Here is a 24,834-nt window from a genome sequence, read left to right on the forward strand (position 1 = left end):
TGTGTCCCCGAAAGCTTGCTAAAACATTAGCCTTTATGTCACCGTACGCTGTGCTCGACTTTGAAGGTTTGTGTAGGATGGGACGCACACTGTACATGCTAATTCAGCTTTGCAGAGTCTGACGAAATGGCTAACTAACTAACTAGCAAAACTATGGGTTACAAGACTAATTTTAAATGCATTTATATGGTTGCAGTTGACCATTTAGGGTCATTAGATAGTTGAAGTTGGTGGTTTGTATTCATTAGTTTTTGGTCATTAGCTGGTAGATATTGGTCATTAATGTCATTAACTCATTAAAAGTCATAATTAATTGTTCAAAGCAGTTAATGTCTATGTTTATTAACTGGTTGAAATTGGTCATTTATGGACATTAACTAGTTAAAACTGGCAATTAAAGCAGATTGTTTAGGTACGTTAAATGGTTAAAAGTGGTTAGCTGGTTGAAACTGGTATTTAGTTGTTTAAAGCAGGGTGTTTTGGTCATTAGCTGGTACAAAGTGGTCATTAATGCTCATTAACTGGTTAAAGTGGTCATTAATCATTCAAAGTATATTGTTTATGTTTATTAACTGGTTGAAACTGGTCATTTATGGTCATTACCTGTTTGGAGTGGATTGTTTTTGGTCATTAGATGTTGGAAACTGGTCATACGTAGTTATTAACTTGTTTAAGCTCGTCAGTTATGAAAATTAACTGATTGAAACTGGTTAATAGATTGAAATTGGTCATTAGCTAGAAACTGGACTTAACTTAAGCAGGTCAGTTGTAGTAAATTGTTAAATTAAATTGTTAAAACTGCTGATTGGTAGGTTGGGACATGTTGTTTTTGGTCATTAGTTGGTGGAAACTGGTAATTGTTTTTAATCAACTTGCTTACGCAGGTCAGTTATGGTCAATATCTGCTAAAAACTGTTGTGTAGGTAGTTGACCATAAATGGCCAAAAACTGGTCATTTATGACTTTATTAGCATGATCAAGTGGTTGTTTGTGGTTGTTAGCATTTATAGTTGTTAGATGATGTTGTATATATTCACTTGATGCTTTAATTTAATTACGGTTTGGTCATTAGGTAGTTGAGATTGTCCATTTAAGGTCATTAGCTGTATAAAGCTGCATAGCCTATTTATGGTTGATAACAGTTTAAAGCTGGTTGTTTGTGATCATTATATGGTTGTTAAAAAGGATGGCATGAGAGTAGAATATGAATGTGTGTGTGTGTGTGTGTGTGTATGCGCGTGTGAAGGCATGTATTGCTGTAGATCAGCAGGAAATCTCATCTCCTGTGGTGTGTGTGAGCTCCTGAAAGATCTCTCCATCACACACTAGAGAGCAGGAGAAAGAGAGAACCGCACAAAGATTCATTCATTCTCATTCAGCTCCATTTTCCAATCATGTTACCCACACAGATCATCCTGTCTGCTATGAGCCACATCTAACACTCACAGTTATGAGTTTGTGCGTGTATGTGTGTGCAAATCATTTTTCTCACTGCCACTCAATCATAAACTGATATATACTGTATCAACCCTAATGACCTTATTATAGCCACACACACACACACACACACACACACACACACACACACAAATGGTGTTTGTCAGTGGCACACAGCTCTCTCCCACGTCTTCTGCCTTGAGCTAAAGTGCTAGTGTCATTAAGCAGAGCATGCGAATGCAAAGTTTTTATATCACAGTAGTGCTCTATTGTTTTGAAATCAAGCTTATTACAGTTAATCCAAACCCTAATCCTGCATAAACAGATTAAGTAAAATATTCTAACCATAATGGAGCACATCCCGCCAAAGCATGGTAATTGTTGAGATTTTTTTTATCAGAAATTAATGTCAAAATTTGTAACTTAAATGATTTTTTTAATTCATAATAATAACAATGAATAATAATAACAATAATAATTATTATTACTATTATGATTAATAATATTATTATTTTGTTGTTTAATTGTTTTTATTGTATTATGATTTCTTGTTTTTTTACGGAAATAACAGACAAATAATATTACTGATTTATTTGTTAATAATAATAATAATAATAATATTTTATTTATATATCTTCTTTTCATTATCGTTTCATTTTATTGTGATCAATTTTTCATTTTACAGGCAAATGGTATTATTACAAAGTAATATTTTTAATAACAATAATCATAATAAAACAACAATAATACTAGTAAAATTGCAGGCTTTGCTGTAAATTACAAGCAATAGGGCAATTGCGTTTTTTATTGCGATTGCATAACCTCCCTTTCATGTATGCGACTGATCCTATACAGTTCTAACCAAAAATGATCCTTTTTACAAGTAAGACATTATATGATCTTTTTATTACCCCTTTGTTAATATCATTTGGTATTTCAGGACATTTTGTTCCCAACAGCCCCAGGGATCTTTCCTCCTGCGTTACCCCTTTACTCACCCCACCAAGCCCTTTTCATCGTCTCTTTCCTCTGAAAACCGCTGTATGCTCTTTATCCACTCCTTTGTACACAGACTCATTGACTGTGACAGGCTCTTATCTGCAGCCCAGCTTAATGAGTTTCCCCTCCGCCAAACACACACACACTCCTCTCCTTTACGCAACTTTTGCTCCCCTGCGTTTGAAGGGTTTCCTAGGCCACGTCTCCGGCTCGCACCACCGATCAAGCCTGTCCTGCTCGAGCATGACTTGTAGTCTTTTAATTGGTTTCACCCCACCTCTTCCCCTGGCCCTCGTCTCCCTCTCAATGTTTCCTCTCTGCTTGGATTGCTGTGAAAAGAAAGCCGGTCTGAAAAAAAGATGGGTCTGAAGAAAGAAAGGAAGATAAATATACTGCACTCTTTTAAATGCATCTTGGTTTTCTAAGGTGGAAAAGAATGAAGGAGTAGCTGGGATTTTGGGGGTCTGTTTTGGGAATAAGAAACTGTTTTCAAAGATCTGCTCTCCGCTGTCTGAAAGGCTTGCGTTATCGCTTATACTTATATTACACTGTTGTCGATATATGATGCCTCAAATTTAAAAGCATTTAAAGTTTAAAGTTTAAAAATCTAGCTCATTTTTAGTCCCAAAACCCTCAATTTATATTTATTTTGGAATTTCCTTTTATTTATGTATTAAAAATGAATATATATATATATATATATATATATATATATATATATATATATATATATATATTAGTAATAATTTGTTTAAATTATATTTTTATCTTTTCATAAATTATCATAAAATGAAAATATTTTTTTCCAAGTACAAAGTATTTATATTTATTTATATATATTTTTATATAGATATACAAAATATAGTTGTTTGACACTATGCCTTTAATATCGTGTACGTTCACTTTGAATTCAAAAAAACCTTTTTTTTTATCTTTCAGTTACAGTTACAACTCTGTGAATATAATCATAAATGTAAACACGACAATACTCTTTATGAAACATTGGTGTGTTTTTATTAGTCTGGAAGTATTTTGAGTCGTGCTGCCCCCTGGCGGTTCCTACTAGATCTCTCATATAGTCTCTGCTTTAAGAACCCCACCGCATGTAATTTGCATGTTAATAGATGGCCTTTCATTTATTTTTTTTTATCTTGCTGGGGTTTTTTTTTGTAAGCCTTAATTTGATTCTTGTTTTAATTTAGCTGGACCTCATCTGAAGCATTTACACAGGGTTTTACTCAGAGATTATGCTCTTATATTCAGTTATTATTTAATCTTTCCTCTCTATATGCTGTATTAACATTCTCACAAATATACACAGTTATCAGCATGTCACAGAACGTGATTTCTTTTTTAAAACAAAGAAAGTCATTTAAATAAAAAGCTCTTGCCACTGGTATAGAGCACTGACACACAAGTGGAAAGTCATAGTCCCCAAACCCAGGGAACACACACACACACACACACACACACACTTGTGAAGCATTCTTTGGATACATTAAGATCGCTTAAAAAGATTTCCAAGAAAAGAGATAATATACTGTAAATGCAAACCGCTTCAGAGGTGGAGTTCATCCGTCTAACTCCAGGTGGCGCCCTGAGATCAGCACCTGCCTCATGAACTGATCAATACATATAAAACCTGTCTGATCAATATCTATATTCCATCCACAGCCTGACCAGGTCTGAGTGAAAACAGATTCACACTCATTCCCTGTTCAGTTTAGCTTGAAACGGATGGCCTACATTTTTTATGAGGTTTAATCTGTGTATATTTTAATTAAACAGCGCGCTAACTGCTGTTAGTTTTGTATCATATGGCCTGAGTTTTAACCATTAACCCAATGAACATGAAACGCTCTCAAACATCCTTCCAGTAACTTTAACAGAACATTAATTTGAAGATATGTGGTCTTAAGTATTTTTCTCAAAGCATTAGCAGAGAACCATTATTTATAAATCGTTCAGTTATCGTTTTTTTCCCCTAAAATGTTTTATTTTTTATAGTTTTTTGTCTATTAAATGTTGCTTGTTTTAGAATATTTAAAGTAAATTCAAAAGTAGCATTCCTTTAATCAGTTTTAAAACTCAGAAAACACATTTTTATAACTTAATAGGAACATTAGCAAAAAAAAAAAACTTTTTGTTTTTTTACAGACATATTTATACAATTCCTGTAGTTATAAATCTGCGCCCTGGATCACAAAACCAATCATAGGTGTCAGTTTTTTGAAATTGAGATTTGCAAATCATATGAAAGCCATTTCCATTAATACACGGTTTGATAGAGCAATATTTTGTTGACATACAACTGTTTTAATATCTGGAATCTGAGGGTGCAAAAAAAAAAATTTTTATTCGCGGTATGAACTTTAGTAAATGTCTTCATGGAACACAGTCTTTACTTTTTGGCATAAAAGAAAAATCTATAATTTTGACTATTGCTACAAGGTTTCCTCAGCGGCTCAAGTCTGTTTTTATGGTCCAGGGTCGTGTATTTGATCGAGACGGCTTACTCTTTCAGAGTTTAAACACGATTCTTGTTCAGAAGTGCTTTCTCGGTCTGATCCCAGAGCAGTGTTCGGGTTTGGTTTCAGGAATGCCGTTAAATTCAGTTTTCACGGCCTACAGCTGTGGAAAAAAGCCTGTGAAATTATATCATGGGCGAATTGTCTGGAGGCAGTCCTTAATCTCATTAAATATGTTGAGCGAAAGCCAGCGTAATAATCATAATGTTTTAATTACAAGGGGATTTTAAATGCTAACCAGCCTGTATTTTCTCCTCTGTATTGTGGGGAGGCTTTTCCTGAGGGTTATCTCAGACTCATCCGGAGATTTCGCCATCCCTTCTCCTTCTTCAGCTGCAGTTTTATCTCTTTAGCCCGACGGGAGATGATACGGTTCTTACGATGGCTGTAATTCCTCTGACACGTTTTCAAAGACACTGACAAATGAATAGAGAGTTACATTGTTTTTGCCTAAAGCCTTTCAGGCCCACCCAGGCTCTTCAGGACATAGACGTTGAGTCGAGGAACGGCAGCGGTTTTTACTGTCGCATACGCAGCATTAATTCTAGCATGGCGTGACGTAGCCCTTTAAGATCCGGCCAGCTCGTTGAAACATTGCATGAACAACAAAACAAACAAAAAAAAGCAGCTGTGGTTGCCGGAATAAAAGCATAAAGATACGGTAACAACATTTTTGGTTTTACGGTTATAATACATTTTACAGTTAAATACCGTAATTGCATTAACTGATATAATAGTAATATACCAACCTATTAAAGTACTGTTTTGTACCTTTGAAATATCCATGATGAGAAAATCACGTGATGAACCAAAGCCAATAACAAGTAGCTTTTAAATATGAACATATATAGAAGGTGCTCAGTGTCCTTCACACATAACACTAAACACCATCATGGTGGTAATTAAACTGAAATATGCAATAAACATTAATTTAACAAAATCACATGTAACACACAACCCTAATAAACATAACTGACACAAAAAACTAATAAAAAAAAAAATCAAATTCAAACTAAATTTTAAATTACCGTAGCATTTTCACAGTTTTTACCGTAAAAATCACTGTCATTTTTTTACGTTTAACTATTCCATCGTAGAGACATAACCTGTCTCAGTAGTTTCCCGAGGCTAGATCCTCTAATGTTCGTGAATGAAAATAATAAATTCTAGAGAAGTCATGAATGTCTCTTATTTGATTAGCTACAAGCCTTTAAAAAGAGGTCAGTTATTAAGATTTAGTTTTGTTTTGAATCCCAAATACTCTTCTGGCGAAGAATTTTATAATCGTTTTTATTCAAGAATGGAGCAATAAAAAAGTGGAAAGGATGTAATGTTATAAAATAAATGGTTTTTGAAACCGTCTATTCGGAAGCACATCTGTGATTAAAAAAAAAAAAAAAAAAAAAAATATATATATATATATATATATATATATATATATATATATATATATATATATATATATATACAGTATATCAAAATAATAAGAATGTTTTCTGAAGAATCGTTTGACACTGAAAACCAGAGTGACGATGCTGAAAACTCATCTTTGCATCGCAGAAATACATTAAATTTTAATATATATTACAATAGAAATCCATTATCTTGAATTATCGTGATTTTGGGATATTTCCCCAAATTATTTTTTAATCAAGTAAATGTAGCAAAAAAAAACACAACATACAGAAACTAAATAAATTATTAAATTCAAAACAAATAAAACATATTAAAAACAAAAACAAAACAAAACAAAAAATAATTTTATAATAATACTTTTTTAATATGGATAGTATTTACGTATATTTTTGAGTAATTTAATATATTCATATGGAGGAGAAAAAATATGTCACTTTGCTGACACATGGTATTTTTATAAATAATTTATGTGAAACATGCTTGGCTGTTTTTTTTGGGGGGGTTTTTTACAACTACTGTAGCATAGATAACACCACCAGGGGGTGGAACATATCCAAAGCTTCACAACATTTTTATTAAGAGATGTTCCTCAAAAGTTGTGCTTTTTGAAATACTGAATTCAAATTTGCTTCATTGCTTCCCTCTTGCTTGCTCAGCTTAGTATGTGGGTGGGTTTAACATGTTTGTGAGGAGTGTACCTCTCTCTCTCTCGCTCTCTCTCTTTCTGTGTGTGTGTGTGTGTGTGTGTGTGTGTGATTTGTCATTGTGTGTGTCGACACATGAGTGCGTGTGACGATAAACCACTATGGCATCCCTCTCTTTCTCTCCGGTCACTCACTTCTCTGCCATGTGGCACCGCCTGCTGCATCCAGACATGTCACCATAGCAACACCATCATCTCCTTCTGCAGCAAGGCAACCGCATACCTTGTGTGTGTGTGTGTGTGTGTGTGTGAATGTGAGTGATGTGATGTATGAACATTTCTCACTAGATCACACTCCATTCAGCCTGCAGGAGCTCTAGTGCATTATATCCATGTTTTCACAACATACGTCACTCTTGTCTGTTTCACGATGTGATTCTAGTAAAGATATTTTGAGAGCGCTGAAACAAAAATACACCTCCATCTGTTGGACAAGAACAGAGAAAAAAATGATTCAGAATCTTGTGATTAAATTATTGCATGTATTCAGCAAATTGATTGCAATCCTTCTATAATTTCAACATCGATAATATGTACAATATCAATAATAAATGTTTTGTGAACAACAAATGATTTCTGAAGGATCATGTGACACTGAAGACTGGTGTAATGATCATCACATTAATAAATTTAAAATCTATTCAAATAGAAACACTGTAATGAAATGTATTATTTAGTATATTAATATTAGGATTGCTATATGAATGTAAAGATGCTGCGTCTGCAGAACGCGCTTTGTCATCCAAGGTCTGGCGTTTAATAAAGCACGATTCTTTATTTTCCATGTGGCACATGTGTCGTTTAATAAAGACTGCCGTGCGGTCATGTGCATTTCCTCCGGCTTTTACGTACTGTAAAAGCAGAGCGACATCAAACGAGATGAGGGGACTGCAAGGTCGAGACTGTGAAACCGCGTCAGCTTATGAAAATCTGAAGAAAAAAACAAAAACGGCAGCCACATGTCGCCTCAAACTCTGAAGCGGTCGAGTTAATTAAGATATAAAATGGCCAAAATAGGATATAGACAATTACGTCACACTAAAATTGTACGAATATCATTGCATTGCACAAATTTGGCATTTATTGACAAATAATGGGTTTATTGTTTTAAATGAGGATATAAAGGATACGGTCACTTTGTTGTTGTGAAATGATTTTACTGAAACTTTTCAAATGTTTTAACAATTAAAAAAAAAAAATCTCTCTCTCTTTGTAAGCCAGATTTACTTGAAGGTGACACTGCGTGAGATGTTAATATAAACTGTAATTAAACTGGAACGATGTATTAAATCTGTAATTCACTGTCAGTTGTTTATCGGTTAAGAACAATCAAGAGATAGTTATAGTCACTACATGATATAACTACAGAAGAGTCAAGTTTTAAATAGGAAAAATATCAAAACTCTTTGAACGCGATGCTACTGGTCTAATCGGATTCAATGATCTATGCTAAGCTATGCTAAAAGTGCTATCTCCAGACACTGAGATCGGCTGAATGGATTCCAAAACAATAAAACTCAGCTTATTAACTCTGGGGGAGTCGGAGAATGAGCTTATTTCTCAAAAAAGTGGAGAAACAGTGGATAGCATTGGACATTTTTATAATGCTTTGTTTGGTTATTTATGTATTTATCGACATTGAAGAGGATTTTAAGGTGCTTGGTAATAAAATGCAAGTCGGTATCTACTAGCACTTTAAAGTTTAAACAATTTGCAGAGGTTTCACAATCAAAACTCACTTTCTGTCTGGAAGACACAGGAAAAGTGTGCGGGAATGAACTGGACTTCACTGTTCGTCTGAGGTTATGGATGAATTATAATGTGGTCAATAATCACATGATATCATTTCTCTTCATGAGACTTCAATACTTGCATTTTGCGAATCGCCAAGAAACACGGTTTAAGCTAAGACTGCTCTATTGAAGTAAAAAAAGAAGTGGCCCAAGGGTGTGTGAATACAAGCAAATTCATTTTTTTTTACGTGAACTATCTCTTTAAGTGTCCAAAAATGTAAAAGTCATGCACACCAGCACCTTTCTCCTCCATCCTCAAACCGTCACTTACAATATGCTCATATTTTCACCTGCTAATTGAACTGAATAACAGTTGTGCCGAACTTAACCTTTTCTGAACGAATCAATGTCTTCACAGAATCCAATTTATAACCGGAAAATTGGACCCAGATGACTAGAAACACTCATTTATCCGTCTGCGTTCCCATACGCATTTATAAAGATACATCAAGAAGAGCTTTTTAATAACTAATTCGAAAAGAACCATAAAACCGTCAACCACAGAGACTAATGCGCAGCATCTGTCACAGATGTCTGACAGACTCTACTAACAAAATGACTGGTCAAACTCTATCTTACAGTGAAAAACGTGATTTAAGTAACTCACATAATCCCTTCTATTCTGTATAGTTTTTATTGTAAGATTAAGCGTATGTCAGATTTTCAGAAATTCCATTTGGGATCCTCATCAGTGTTTATTTCTTCTGTCATGTTTTTTTCCCTTGTTGTTTTTATTATTTAGCGGTCAGAGCTCCAGGCTTGACCTGTTATTGGCACCTGCTCCCCTGGTGTGTGTGTGTGTGTGAGAGAAAGAGTGAGCGTGTGTCCGTGTTTATGCCTGGAGCTTGTGTTGAGTGAAACGTCTGTATTTATTTCGGTCAGTTTGAGGAATGGTAAGAGAAAGAGGGCGACGCTTTGTGTGTTTGTGTAAGAGACGTTTAAAATTCTGGAGCTTATCCTCCATTTATCCCGGAGTAAGAATGTTAAAAGCGTTTGTGGAGAAACACTGGCGTGCCGCTGAGGGTTTGCCGTTAAATCCTGTCAACGGTTTTGGGAGGTGTGGAAATTCCTCCTGCTCTCCTTTACGTCACTAACGTCTCTGAACTTCTAATCCACCCACATATGAAGCTGAAGACAGCAGTTAGTTGTGTAACACACACACACACACAGTTCAAATGGAGGTTGTAAAACAAAACTATATTTAAACAGGCTAAAACGTCTGCTTTAGTTTTGATGTTTTCCTTTTTTAAGCCCATATTTTAACTATTCGATGTATGCTTTTCTTTTTAAATAAGGAAACTCAACTGTTTAAAAGTGTATGGGATTCATCATATTTTTGAAAGACAGCTCACCCAGGCTGCATTTATTATAATAAGCGGTGTTAAACGATTAATCGCATCCAAAATCCAAAGTTTTTATTTACATAATATATGTGTGTGCACTGTGTATTTTTAGTATGCATAAAGACACACACATAGCATATATTTTGAAACATGTATTTGTATATATTTATATTCATATGAATTATATATCAAATTTATGTTTAATATCTAAACAACTAAAACATTTTTCATTTGTATGTAAGTGTATTTATATATACACAAATATACACAAGATACAACATGCTCTCTGTTTTAAATATTTAAAAATATATATTTATTCTTCTGATGAAATTCATCTTCGATAAATATATAGTTCAAAAGAACACCATGTTTGAAATATAAATGTTAAAATGTCTTTATCCTTGCTCTTGATCAATGTAATGCATCTTTGCTGAATAGCAATATTATTTAATAAAACAAAAAATATTACTAACCTAAACAGTAGTTTGCATACAGCTTTAAAACAGGAATATATATATATATATATATATATATATATATATATATATATATATATATATATATATATATATATATGTGTGTGTGTGTGTGTGTGTGTGTATTTTTGTTTTATTATTGTAACTTTATTTAGTTTTAAGAGAGGTAAATAAAGATAAATATTCATTAGCTGTATTGTGTTCTCATTTATTTGCATAAATTTCAATTGCTATATCTTGCAAATAGACAGACTAATATCCTGTCTTTAGTGTGTAAGAGTGAATCATAAAACAGTCTCTCTCTCATTGTTTTTCTATCCCTCTTTTCATTTTTGCATCACATAGCTGCGAGTGCCGTAAGAGAACATTATTGGCCTCCAGTAGTTTCTCTGCTGGTGGTCTTTGTCGTTTATTGTGTCTGTGTAGATGTGTTTTCCATCAGTAATGCGTTCTCAAGGTTTTTTCAAGTTCATGCTGAACTACCACGTATTTATGTTTCAAAAGCATTTCGTGCAGTGAACCACTACAACATTAAGCGTCACTGATGGAAGCACCAACATTAAACTGTCATCAATTTAATTTCACTTTTAAAAAGCAATTAGCTTGCTTTGTTTTAAATAACAGATATACACACGATAGAATTTTCATTCTTGCAATGTAAAATTCATAATATACAAAAAGATATACATACCTGGTATGAGTAGCCTATCTATAGCACATATTTATATTCAAGACTTTGAGGAAAGGTTTTTTTTTTGCTTTTCATCACGGCAAAAGTTACCATGCTAGCTATAGAAAGGTCACTCATTAAAACATCACACACTCTTCAGTGAGATGGAAACCTGTGTGTGTGTGTGTGTGTGTGTGCGTGTGTGTGTGAGCATGTGTGTTTCTAATTGCGTCATAGCTGTAAGAAAAGTGAGGTGTTCATTTGAGCCAGTGGGATTGGGTGGAGTGTGTGTGTTTATATGTGAATGTGTCTCAGGATATTTAGCTTTTAGTTGTTTTTTTTTAAAGCTCATGAAACCCCCCTCTTTCAGCATCAGTCTCTCACACCTCAGACTTGAGAAAGGCTGAAGTAATGACTAGTATAAGCAACTTTTATATGCTTGGGTGGGATTTTCTTTGGGCTTTATGAGCCGCCGATCCCCATCGACTTTGCTGGTCAGAGACTGTGAATGTTTACAAAGGCTGCATTTATTTCATCAAAAGTTGATTAGAAACACTAATATTGTGAAAGATTATTGCAGTTCAAAAATAATATGTTTCTTTTTGTATATATATATTATAAAATGCGATTTATTCTCACGCACGGACACATTTTCAGCATCATTTACTTCAGTCTTCAGTGTTCCTTCAGAAGTCATTCTAATATTCCAATAATTGCTGATCTAGAAACATTATTATTATCAGTAGGAGTAGGAATAATCTGTGACATTATGTTAACTGGCCACCTTTCATAACTAGTTCTGTCTTTTCCCCATCCGGGATGGCTCAGGTATTTCTCTTCTTTGCTGATTCTCCTCGACTTCTCTGCAGTTGAAAATCCCCCAAAGAGATGGTGCACATTAGTATTTTTCTGCGTGCGTGTTGACGGGTGGGTTTGTGTGTGTGTGTGTGTGTGTGTGTGTGTGTGTGTGTGTGTGTGGCGAGTAAATGAAAGACCTGCACCTCGAGTAGTGTGACGGTTTTTATACACGGCCTGCAGCCTCACACACGTGCAATTACGTGTGAACGAGCAAATTTGTGGCACAGACAAATTAAGACTCTGTCGGGGTTCGGTTCGAGTGTCTGTGAATAATTGTCAATCTGTGTGAGAAGCAGAAACCGGGCTTTTAATGACAGAAACAGAAAGGGAATATGATCGTTATTATAGAGAAAGAGAGTTTGGGCGGTGTTATTTTATTATTATTGATATGTTATTATATTATTTATAGGTATTTAACATTAGTTTTTATTTTTAGTTCCATATTAGTAATTTTATTGTATTTGTAGCTTTAATTTATTTCTATTCCATTTTTAGTTTTTGTATTTTAGTATTTTAACTTTACAGATTATTTTATATATATATATATATATATATATATATATATATATATATATATATATATATATATATATATTTATTTATTTATTTATTTATTTATTTATTTTTTTACATTTTTAATTATTTTTGAGTTATATTGATTAAAACTTTTACAGTAACAAGATATAGATAGATAGATAGATAGATAGATAGATAGATAGATAGATAGATAGATAATAAATGAGCATCTAGGTCACTTATTCAGGTTAGTAGCCACAAAAACAATGAAGCCTCAAATAAAGTGTGTGTGTTATTTTGTGTTTGTGTATGTAGATGACACGCGCTTTATATGGCATTGCTATTAAATTGATTGTCTAATAGACAAAAATAGCCCATTATCATGGCCTCATAGATTCCATTGATCCTTAGAGAATTGAGAGGTGTGTTTCCATGGAAACAGGAGAACAAGGAACCAAGTGTTTAGAAATGGAAGATTCCTCTGTGTGTGTGTGTGTGTGTGTGTGTGTGTGTGTGTGTGTGTGTGTGTGTGTGTGTGTGTGTGTGATTCTGCAGCCTGGAACATCAGAGGTGACCTAATTGTTCTGGTGGTTTTTCTGAATCTGTCCTGTCCCGTATTATTGGCTTTTCCGCTGTTCCCTCCAAGTTTCTTATCACTCTTTTAGGGTTCATTTTACAGTAATGACTAAACAATTGAGTAACAAGCAATGCATTTCAGTGCAAATCTTTCATTTATTACATTATGCTCCGTAACCAGTCCAGTATTTCAGTGAGTCTTGGCTATTCTTAACTCTGTGGTTTCACCACTGACCAGTGGTTAACTAGTTAATCGCCCTGCTTTATTATAACTTTCATTCGTAAATCATTATGCTTAAGAGATTAGCTTAAATGAGTATTTATGAAAATATATGAATCATTTTTATATAATAATTTCATATTTAACGTATATGCAGTATTTCATTCTGTGTAATAGCCTATTGGCTGGTCATCATATAAAATAATAATACAGTATGTGGAAGTTTAATGACATTCATTCGTAACTGTGTTTATGATTACTTGTTTTTAATAGTACAAGCATTAAAGTCGTAAAAGTGTCACTGTACGCGCTGTATTAGCTCATTCTGCGAAATTAATGGCCTCAATTTGGTATTACATGCGATTTTCTATAACTGAAATATGTTTACCGTTTTGTGTGGGATTACTGTACGTCAATACAGCCCCCGTTGATGATGAAACGCCTTTCTGATCCGCCGAGGTGGGAAGGCTGGTCCCGGAGCGGACACGGGCTTTACCGGTACAGTGACTCATTTTTGGGATGAGCTAGACTCCAGAAGGAGGCTTCATGCCGGTTTAATCCCACACGCTTATCTCTCTTCCCGGCGACTCCGACTTTCTCCTGGTTCATGTGTAGTTGTGCCTCTTGGCAAGAGACAGCTCTTCCAGAACGTTCCTCACCATGATTCTCACACCAAAGGACACCAGTAGATTTGCAGTGTTGGTGATTCATGAATCCTCTAGAGCAGGAAAGTAGCTGTCAACACAATTCTTTTTTTTGTTCTAAACTGAATTTTATGGGTCTAATCAGGCAGAACAAGATAACAACTCCACTGTTGTTGTTTTCACAGTTTTAAACAGCGCACTGAACATGTTTTCTAAAGTTGCTTTTGGTAAAGTCTGAAAGTGCAGTAAAGGTCACGACGGTATAGAAAGGGTACAAACAAGAATTTATCTTTAGTTAATAATTAGTTTTATTCATTTTACACAATTCTACTGCACATCAAAAGTTGTAATAGAGTTACAAAAATACACAAATAAATAAATGTAATAATACAAAAAATTATGGAAGCTGTTTTTGTCACTGAATCAAAAAAATTAAATTCAATCTTTTAATCTCCCAATTCTGCCTTTTTTTCCTCAGAATTGTTAGATATAAACTTGCATGTGTGAGCTACAATGCCAGAATCAGAGATATAAACTCTTTTTCCCCAAAAAGTAGTGATATAAATTTCTGCAATGCTGAGAAATTAAGTTGCAAATTTAAAAAAGAAATGAATAAAATTAGAATTGGGTGGTTTAAACAAGCAATTGGAAGAAAAAAAATTATAAGTCTTTATTATTAAGACTTAATAATTCACCATTTTTAAGAAAAAAGATGCAGCTGCAAGAAAAATGTCAGAATTATGAGATACAAACAAGCAATTTTGAGATAACAAAAAGTAAGAATTTTAAAATAAAAAGCAGTTTTTTCCACTGTTTAAATTCATTTAGTGGCATAAACATGCACAGTTTAACATAATTAATCTATTCAAAGGAAAATAATATTTATCTTTTGGATGTTTATGATTAGTAATGTACTCATTATCATTATTATTATTATTATTATTATTATTATTATTATTATTATTATTATTATTATATATTTATGGATATTATTATTGTTAACATAATTTTTTAATAGTTAACTCGTTTTCTTGCAGTAGTGATATTGAGCGAATCAAGCTGTTGTTGCAGTGTGTGATTTTAGCCAGACACAAACCCCTGTTACATAATTCTGACCTAATTTGTTGGAAATGTCACGTAGGAAAAGGTCAGCAATTTCCTAATAGTCTTACACTATGTTCATTCAGTTTTGTTCTCGGTTAGATTATGAGAACTTTGGTGCCGAAGAGTCAGCAGTCATAGATGCCCGTGTTTGTGTCATGTTTGCCACGAGTATGAAGTGTGAGTCACATTCAGAAGGTCACGGTCTCTTTTCCTGCCGCCTGCCTCTTAAAGGAGCAGGACGTACAAAGACATTGTGTTGTTCGTGCCCCTCAGGCTACGCAGACTTGTCCTTTGAAATGTTGTTTGCAAACATTCACATCTTCTGTGTCGAATCCAGATGTTCTTCCAAAAAAGAGAGAGTGCTTGAGAAACCTGTTTGGAAACAGTTATTATTTGTGCTGTTATTCCAATTAGAGTATCTAGTGTATCAGAAACCGCACACTCCATCTTTTCCTCTTGAATTGCAGCAATGGGATATTTGCTTGCACAGGCCCAAGCGGTTTGATTGAGTTTCCAAATGAACATGAACAGATGGGATCTTCATATCTGAATGAATTTGAGTCTAACAGCTGGTCTTGAAATGTCTTTAGCTCCGCTTCATACAATTTATTCTTTAAGACTATGAAAAATGTAACTATTTTCAGCCGCTTAATTAATCAATCCTTTGCTGTTAGACAGAGTTTTTTTATTTTTTAATTATAAGATGCATAATTTTAGACTCGCGCATGTTCAGTATTGCTAATATTTTAGTTTTTATGTGTATGCATGTGCGATTGTGTGTATGCACGTTGTAGATGAGTGCTGTCAAATTATTTATCTCGATTAATCACATCGAAATAAACCTTTTTGTTGTGTTGTTATTTATTACTATTAGACTTTTCGGCATTATTATTTTATTGGCTTAATAGGTATGTAAAATAAAGTGTTTGCATAAAATATATATATAGTAAAAACATATTTAGCATGAAATCACATATACATATAGGAATTATATGTAATATTTCACGATAAATGTTTTAAAAATAATATTATTAACATGTATTCTCTCTCTCTTATATAATAATAATAATATAACTAATGTAATAATGATCATTGCTTACAAGACTTAAGAACCAAAGCAAACCCAAACCTCATTGGGCTTGAAGCTTCAGTTTATAGTACAGAGATTTTGCTTTTTGATTTTTGATTTTTTTTTTACCTGATAAGACCGTTGTTACTACTGCTGCACCATACTACTTATGACACCATTAAGTCAAGCTTTTTACCGAGGGCTCATGCTAATTACCATTACTGTGTCAAAAACCTTATCAGCTGAATTTCTTGGCCCTTGGGCCCGGCCATTTATATTCATTCTCAGAGAAGAAAGAAGGAAAGCCCATGCTTTGCTGTCACTTTGTGAACAGTCAGCTTGCATCTTCTGCGCGGCCCTTAGGGATGTGTGAGTGATTGCGCGGTGGAAGGGTAGGGGGCTGTCAAAGCCTTCTCCTCCTGCTGCGGCGTTTAATTCAACTCTAAAGCAAAGTTTATCTGTAGCTGTAGGTGCAGAAGGAGAGCGCTCCGAATTGGGTCAAATGTGACACCGGAAGAAAGATGATATTCCTTGATGGCATTTTGAGCAGTTCTGCAGGAAAAGAGCTGCAAAGCGACCCGCAACGCTTTTGTGACCATGTTTAGTAGCGCTACGAGCCGGTGAGATCCTGCAGGAAGCGCAAGGGGTTGAGATGTTGGGCCAATGGGTTTCACATTAAGCTGTTTCGGGTTTACGAAAGGTTGTGTTGTCATGCTTAAGGATGAGACCCTTATACTCTCGTCTGTTCTGTGAGCCCGAGGCTCTTCTGTGCTTCTGTCTGGCTTTTATGTTCGAGACTTAAAAAATCCGGCCACGGCGGTGATGCGATGTGACACAGTCGGGGCTAGCCGAGGACGCCGCGAGAGATTTCGGTCTCGCTGCATAAACAAGAGCTTCTGCTCTTTCGAAAAACAACACGCTGTGCTCATTTCGTTTGTTTCTCCCCAAATTAAAGTGATTTCACGTCTGCTTTGAGCTGAAGCCGATGCACAGACTTCGCTCTCTCGTCGGCCTTAATGTCAGCTAGACGAAATTGTAAAAGTCGTAAAAGTTTCGCAGGCAGAAAGTCTGCGCAATGTCGTCAATAGTGCAGCGGTGTATGAAGCACAGCTCACACGAAACCCGCTTTCAAAACAAGCAGAAATAAAGACGTTAACGGTTTTGGCTGAAATTGAATCTTTGACTGAAATGGCTCAATGTGCACTTCTTCAATTTTGCTTTATTGCACGAGATATGGATAAACTACAGCAGGTAAACATGTCAAACCTGTCCTCCAACACAAAATTAGCCCTATAGGTCGTTTGTGCCATCAGCTTGTTACAACTTATATTTAAGTTTTAAAGTTAGATACTACAGCCTACAGTTTGCTATCTAGCTATGGCTTCGTCACTTTATGTGGTTGCTATAATTCACAAAACAACTGAGTTTGGTTTCCTTTCAATCAAGCTGCTTGTAGAAGACAGTTGAGAGAGATGGCAGCTTTTCCGTGAGCGGGCGTGGTTTATCGCTGGGGACACGCCCACAGAATTTCAGAGCAAAGATGATTTTTTCAAGATATTGATACCTTATTTTATTTACTTCGGGGTTTTTTGTAGCATTAAAATTTGGCTGGGTGGTTAATAACACATTTTTCTGTGGAACACACTTTAAATGCAATGTGTGGACTTTTTTACACGGATATCATGGTGTGATTCATACAAATGACCACACCTAACCCCATCCTTAAACCTATCTCTTACAGAAATTGTGCAAAATCATGATTTATAGTGCAGATTTTATCTTCACATGCATTGTCTGGGATGGAGCCCATGGTATTCCAACGTGCTACCAACTGAGGTACACAAAACCCCAATTATGGCGCAGATAAAAGTTAAAAAACATTAATATAAAAATATCCTGTTGCCTATAGGGGCGCAATTGTAGCATATGCTCCGATGGGTTGTATTTCAGGGATTTGGACAAAGTCCTGTTTGGGCGTATTAGTTGGAGGACAGGCTGGTTTGGAGACACTTCACTGTGACAAAAATAATCCTAGAATTACAGTCGAAATTTGTTTGACTGAAATATCGACTGTAATCATTTTAGCACGACTAGTTTCATTTAGTACCTGAAACCACAAAACCAAAAAGAGCAATTTGAGCTTTACTCAGATTTAGTAACAAAAACCTTATTTTTGGTTTATATTTTTCCAACTACATGGGAAAAAAAAATTGGTGCCGATTTTATCTATAAGATTCTATCTATAAATCTATCTATAATTTATTAAATCTATAATTTTCACTCTAGAACGGTCCACAAATGATAACAACGAAACGGCGCCCAATTAAACATAACATTTTAAAGTAAAAAACTAGTATTTTCCTGTAAAAAGCACTCCAATAATCTTCACATCAAATTTTCGTCACAGATCAACTGGCAGCTCTAAATCTGTGCGGTATTTTGCTGACATAAATGAAAATATAATGCATATTATTGCATTCTATCTTTGAACTCACAGCTAGACATTTGCATGCGGCACAATTAGAAGAAGACGGGCTTATGGTTCGAGAGGAGATGTCGGTTTTAGCATATGCTAAGACACCCACCGACGGCATCCTTTAAGCTGTTTAACGGATTTCTCTCTGCCTGTACGCTCACCTTTAAATCTGATCTTGTTAAGAAGGATTGTCATTACCGCTAGACTGGACCTCTATCACCCATCTGCAGCATGCCCAGTCAATGACCTTCAGTTCTGGACGCCACCGAGTTGTTTTGGACATAACATAACCTGAGAGTAAAGGGAATATTGTTTGTGAAAATCGGTCAAGGCAGTTGAACCACCTTAAACCACAGCCATGGTCCAGTTGGCTTGATGATGAATCAAATCTTGTGCTTTTCCTTTAGACCTGTCCCAGTAAATTGCAGACCATTTACAAAACTGAAAGGATGGCACAGATGGCTAAGTAGGTTTTTCAGGTTGGGCTTCACAGAGATGCTCAGAAGTACCGATGAAAGCTATTTTTAGGACCCACCTGACAAATTTAGAGCTCGTGATGGAAAACAGTCACATTTTTTTATTTCCTCCAAGAACTGTTTTTGTACTGAGTTCATTTAGGTGGTTTTTATTCAGTATCATATTCTATGTATCAGGCTTTTAAGGCACATATATGATATAGCAGATTAGGGAGTTAATTAAAAGAAAAAAAAAAAAACCCAAAAAACATCTGTTTTATTCAGAAACCAAACCCAAGCGAAAATATGATATTTAGTGTCTAATATTTATATGGCTAGGAATATAATTTGCATTGTAAATGAATGAAATTGTTATAAAGCAGATTACTTGATTAAAATGTGAATATCAATATATCAGAATGGTTATATCTTTATAAATTTTCTCCAAGAGCTGAAGGTATATTAGTTTATTACTTTTACTTTGAGGGAGCACACTTTTAAAATGAATCTTAACGTACTTTTTTACGTATATCACGTATCACTGCATCTGTAGAAGTTAAGCTAACAATTTCAACTGCAATGTTTCATCATGTTTAATTTATGTGACAAATAATTTAGTCATTTTGTATTGTAGCGTCAGGGGCATGATGCACACTCGCTATGTTGCTGTGCTATCAGTTATTAGAAGTTTTCTACAATATTACCATCCATCAGACACATATGGTTTGCATATGTGTTTTTGTTGAGTATCATATGCGATACATCAGGCTTTTATGGCTTACATACAGTACTATGGAGCTCATACTCAAGAAAGGAAAAAAAAAATTCATCATAGAAGAAAATGTTTTTTTTTTCAGATTAAAAAATATATTTTTTAGTTGATATTTATGCAGCCAATAAGAAAGACGCATATGCTATATAAATATCAGTTGCATATCAAATATTATAAGACTGTTAAAATTGCTAAAAGATTTTTTTTTTCAGATGCAAAAATATGAAATTTGAATTGTGTAATAGTTGGCGAGAAAGTAAACCAAAACTAAAATTGACATTTGTAGATCTTTATAACTGTTTAACCTACATAAAATGTATCAAATATCGTTTGAATTGCATTTGCTTCCTCTAAAAGCTGACTGCATAAAGGTCCATTAGATGTAGGTGAGAACGCAGTGTGTGCTTTTAATATTAGAAGCATCATCTCGTAAAATTGCTTCTTGTTTTATTGCACCAAGATGCCTGCAGTGCATGAATCGCAGAGCATCGGCCACATCAAGGGAGGATTTGTCTTGTTTTTGCACCTTTTCTTATCGCTGGAATTATTTGCCAACTTTGACTCCATTTAACAAAGCAATTACTCCATTATTTATAGAGACGTGATACCACAAGCTAGAAGCGCTGTTGCCTTTCATCTCGATGCATTACTTCCATATCAATAATCCTCACAAAAGCCCCAGTTTAAAGAGTCGTGTAATTGTTTCCCCTCAAACGTTATGTCTCCTAGCAAAGTAAAACAAAGTGTACTCACAATGAAAGAATTTAATTAGTCCCGTATTATGCAGTTCTCCCCGTTTTCCCTTCTGTTCTGTATTTGGATTATCCCTGACACGCAGGGGCTGATTATTTTCCGAGCCGCGTGCTTCCTCTTTACCGCTCTTTATAATGTGTTGTTAAATTGAAAACACTGATTCCAGTCCCCCTGAAGCACGAGGGCAGGAAATGAGAGCAGTAGTCGTGTGTCGGGGAACATTTCCTCCGTGTCTTTGCTCGGTGTGCGGTTGGTGGTCAGAATCAGCGCTGGTTCTGCTCCAGATCAGAGCGAAGCGTTTGGAGCGGGTGAAGCTCGACCACATGAAGCACTGGCGTATGCTTTACAGTACGGTTTGTTGTGACAACAGATGGTCTTAATGTTTGATGTTACGTTGTTAGGCTTATTGAATGTTGAATCATGCTGCATTGTATTATGCAGAACTGTGCTTTGCCGTACCGCTGCGGTACATTTGATACTGTATGCATTTGTTCAGTCCAAGATAGTGTGCTAGATTGAGCCATTCGCTAATACATTGTACCATATGGCCACAAGCACACCACAGTACACTGCATATCAGTTTTATGACAATACTATACTTTATTGCGCAACTTTATATAACAGTGTGTTATATTATCCGATAACATAACTTACAACATTGTGCTGCACTGTACTGCCATGCTTTATAACTATACTGTACTGTAGGGTCTTTATAGTTTACAATTTTTTGGTTTTTTGTATTTTTTTATAAATATATATATATATATATATATATATATATATATATATATATATATATATATATATATATTCTAAGAAGATATATTAAAGGTTGTATATTAATATGTTAATTTGTTTTTTTGTATTTTTTTATAACAGTATATATATATATATATATATATATATATATATATATATATATATATATATATAAGAAGATATATATATATATATATATATATATTATTAAGAAGATATATTAGTAATATATATATATATATATATATATATTATTATATATTTTTTTTTATATATATATATATATATATATATATATATATATATATTATTATATATATATAAATATATATATATAATATTTTATATATATATATATATATATTTTATATATATATATATATATATTTTATATATATATATATATATATATATATATATATAATAAAATATATATATATATATATATATATATATATATATATATATATATATATATATATATATATATATATATATATATATATATATATATATATATTCTAAGAAGATATATTAAAGGATGAATGCCATAAATGTTACATTTTTACATTTAGGTCCATGTATATGAGAAGTTCAGAGTTCCATTGAAATAATGTCCGACAAATGCACAGATTTTTAACTAAACTAACTTTTTTCTAAATTGTTTTGGATAAAAACATCACCTCAATGCATGAGTATAAATTTTATAAAAACATTGTTCAGAATGAGTTTTAATTTGACGGTGATAATGGTTAGAGATTTTTTACTTTTTATCTATCGCTTAAAAAAAAGAACATTTATTTATTACCTAATTAAATTATACTTACTATTAACTTTATTACCATTATTTAGGACTAATAAATGACTAATTGCATTTTATTTAATATAATTGTATATTTAAATAATTCCTTTATTCTGCAGATGAGAGCTCAATAAAACAAGGTTGTGGGTGCGAAGTGCTTTTTGACATTGTGTCATACAATCAAAACCATTAACCATATAGCATTCTGTGTCTCAAAAAAATACATTTTATTGTTTTTGGAGATAATTACATTTTTGGGAGTCCCTATGCCTGGTTTCTCCCAAAGTTTTTGTTCTCCATTTATGTCACCTCAGGAAATGTGGGTTCCTTTCTTCTGTTGCCTTTTGATTCCTTATTTGGGGAACCAACGCTGTTTTGACAGTGCCAACAGTATCGGATGAGAGCAAAAAACCTATACAATGTCTGATGCCATCACTTTACCACGCTACTGTCGGCATGCTTATGTGTGTGTCTGGAGGAGTCACGCACAAAACAGATCACACTCTGGCTCCCGACTCACAGGAGCTGATCTGAGAGTCTTTCTCCAGCAGAGCTCAGGATGTGACGGCGTCAGCTGAGATGAAGATAAATGAGTTCAGGTTTCAGGAAGATGCGTTCTTTTATCTCTGGAGTGACTGCTTTTGACAGCTTAGGGTCACGGCGGCTCCTGGAGAGATTATTTTTGGGAAACCTCTCAGCGGGATGCCACTGTTTTGTCGCGTGTGTGTGGACTCCGCGTGCATGCTTTGCTTTAAATCAGCTCGTTCTTTCGAATGCATGTGTCTCTGGTAGTGTTTCCAGCTCAGAACCAGTGGGCAGACCACACTTGGCCGTCCTTGTTCAACCGCTCCCCCGTGATAGTGTGTTATTTTGAAGAGTCCAGCCAGTCGGCTGAGTGTTGAGTGTGTTTGGGTGACCTCCACTCTTGTTATTCTGGGTCAAGCTGAGTTATACGGCTGACCGCGTATAAACACACACACACATGCAATGGACCCACAACAGAACAAGCATATGTGATAAAAAAAATCTATTTTTGTTTTAAAAGGATTTTAGTGATTTTTAAAAACGTGAAATCAGAAAGAGTTGCAAAGGCTAAATATATGTGCATGCTTTTGTAAATTATATGCTAAATTACTTAAAATATATTTTAATTATGAATTGAAAAAATAAGTTAAAGATGAGGAATATAATGATATGGAATGAGTTAAATCCGTAGTTTATAAAAATGACTAGTATAGTTTCTTCATTTTCAAAAAAAAATCATCGAAATAAAAAAAAAAAATCTTTTTAATAACACTTTCAAAGAGTTTCAAAGTGTATGTTTTTTTCATTCCCAAATGTTTTGATTGATAGGCAAGGAAAATATTTCTATTTACAGGAATCTCGACTAGTGCTTACATAATATGTGTGTACGTACTGTGTATATTTATTATGTGTATAAATACACGTGCTTGTATGCATTTAAGAAAAATGTTACGTTTATGTATTAAATACAATATATGATATAATTTATATAAAGATAACTATATTTGTGTATAAAATGTATGCTGTATCTTTATATATACATAATAATTTGCGATTAATCTTGATTAGACAGATGATTAAGTATAAAACTAGAATACATGCACATTTCATTTCTACGCATTTATTTAGCTGATGGGATATTTTCTGAAGTTAGTATGCATTTTCATTATTGTGAAATGTACAAAGCCACTGGATCATTTTTCACATTGTGTTTTTTTTTCCACTGTAGCTAGGTCAGGAGTGAACTGTAACTGGGAATCTGTTGGATAAAGTTGCTTCCAATGTTATGTCTGAATACTGGATGCTAAATACAACGCGTTGTTTTGATGAATGTCGGACTTAATTCTCCATTACACCACATTTGAAGATACAGCATATATGTTTCGGAAAACGCCTGGCTCCCCGTGGAGCCTGGCGTTTTCGAGAACACGGCTTCGCGAGGCCAAACAACACAACTAAGAGATCCCTCCCTCTCTTGACTAATGACACCATTCAGGATTTCTCAAGTTTGTAAGGAGTAATAGTTTGCGTTGGCTGAGAGACTTCCACCTCTGCTCTAAACGAGAAAGCAGTTTAAAAAGTAAAGCAAATGCGATCGGTCCCAGTCAATAAAAGTGCATCAGTTCAAGTAGAGTGTTAAATTGATAAAAAGTGACAGTAAAAAATGTTTACCTTACAAAAACTGTATTTCAGGTATACAGGTATACGTTATATTCATAAAATAAATCATGAACCGTATAACAGAACAATATAAAAAGCCCTTTTTGTAATTGATAAAAATAAGAAATGTTTCTTTAGCAGCAAATCAACACATCAGAAAGATTTCTGAAGGATCATGTGACACTGAAAAGCTGAAAATTGCTGAAAAATATAGAAATAAATTGCATTAAGTATATTAAAATATTTTAAATGGTTCTAATATTTCACAATATTATTGTGAA

The 24,834-nt window shown here is 34.2% G+C and overlaps 1 protein-coding gene and 1 long non-coding RNA gene across 7 annotated transcripts in view; one reads left to right on the forward strand and one right to left on the reverse strand.

The window, feature by feature from the left end:
• The window catches only part of nav2a (neuron navigator 2a), a 171,841-nt gene that overhangs the window by 54,516 nt on the left and 92,491 nt on the right, over nt 1–24,834 (forward strand). The window lies entirely within an intron of this gene.
• LOC122348490 lies at nt 14,578–21,269 on the reverse strand. Its single transcript, XR_006251334.1, has 3 exons — nt 20,809–21,269; nt 18,990–19,119; nt 14,578–15,655 (listed from the first exon to the last, which is right to left on the reverse strand). It is a non-coding gene; the product is annotated as an uncharacterized LOC122348490 (long non-coding RNA).

Source organism: Puntigrus tetrazona, chromosome 7 (assembly GCF_018831695.1).
Source record: "Puntigrus tetrazona isolate hp1 chromosome 7, ASM1883169v1, whole genome shotgun sequence".
NCBI classification, from domain to species: Eukaryota; Metazoa; Chordata; class Actinopteri; order Cypriniformes; family Cyprinidae; genus Puntigrus; species Puntigrus tetrazona.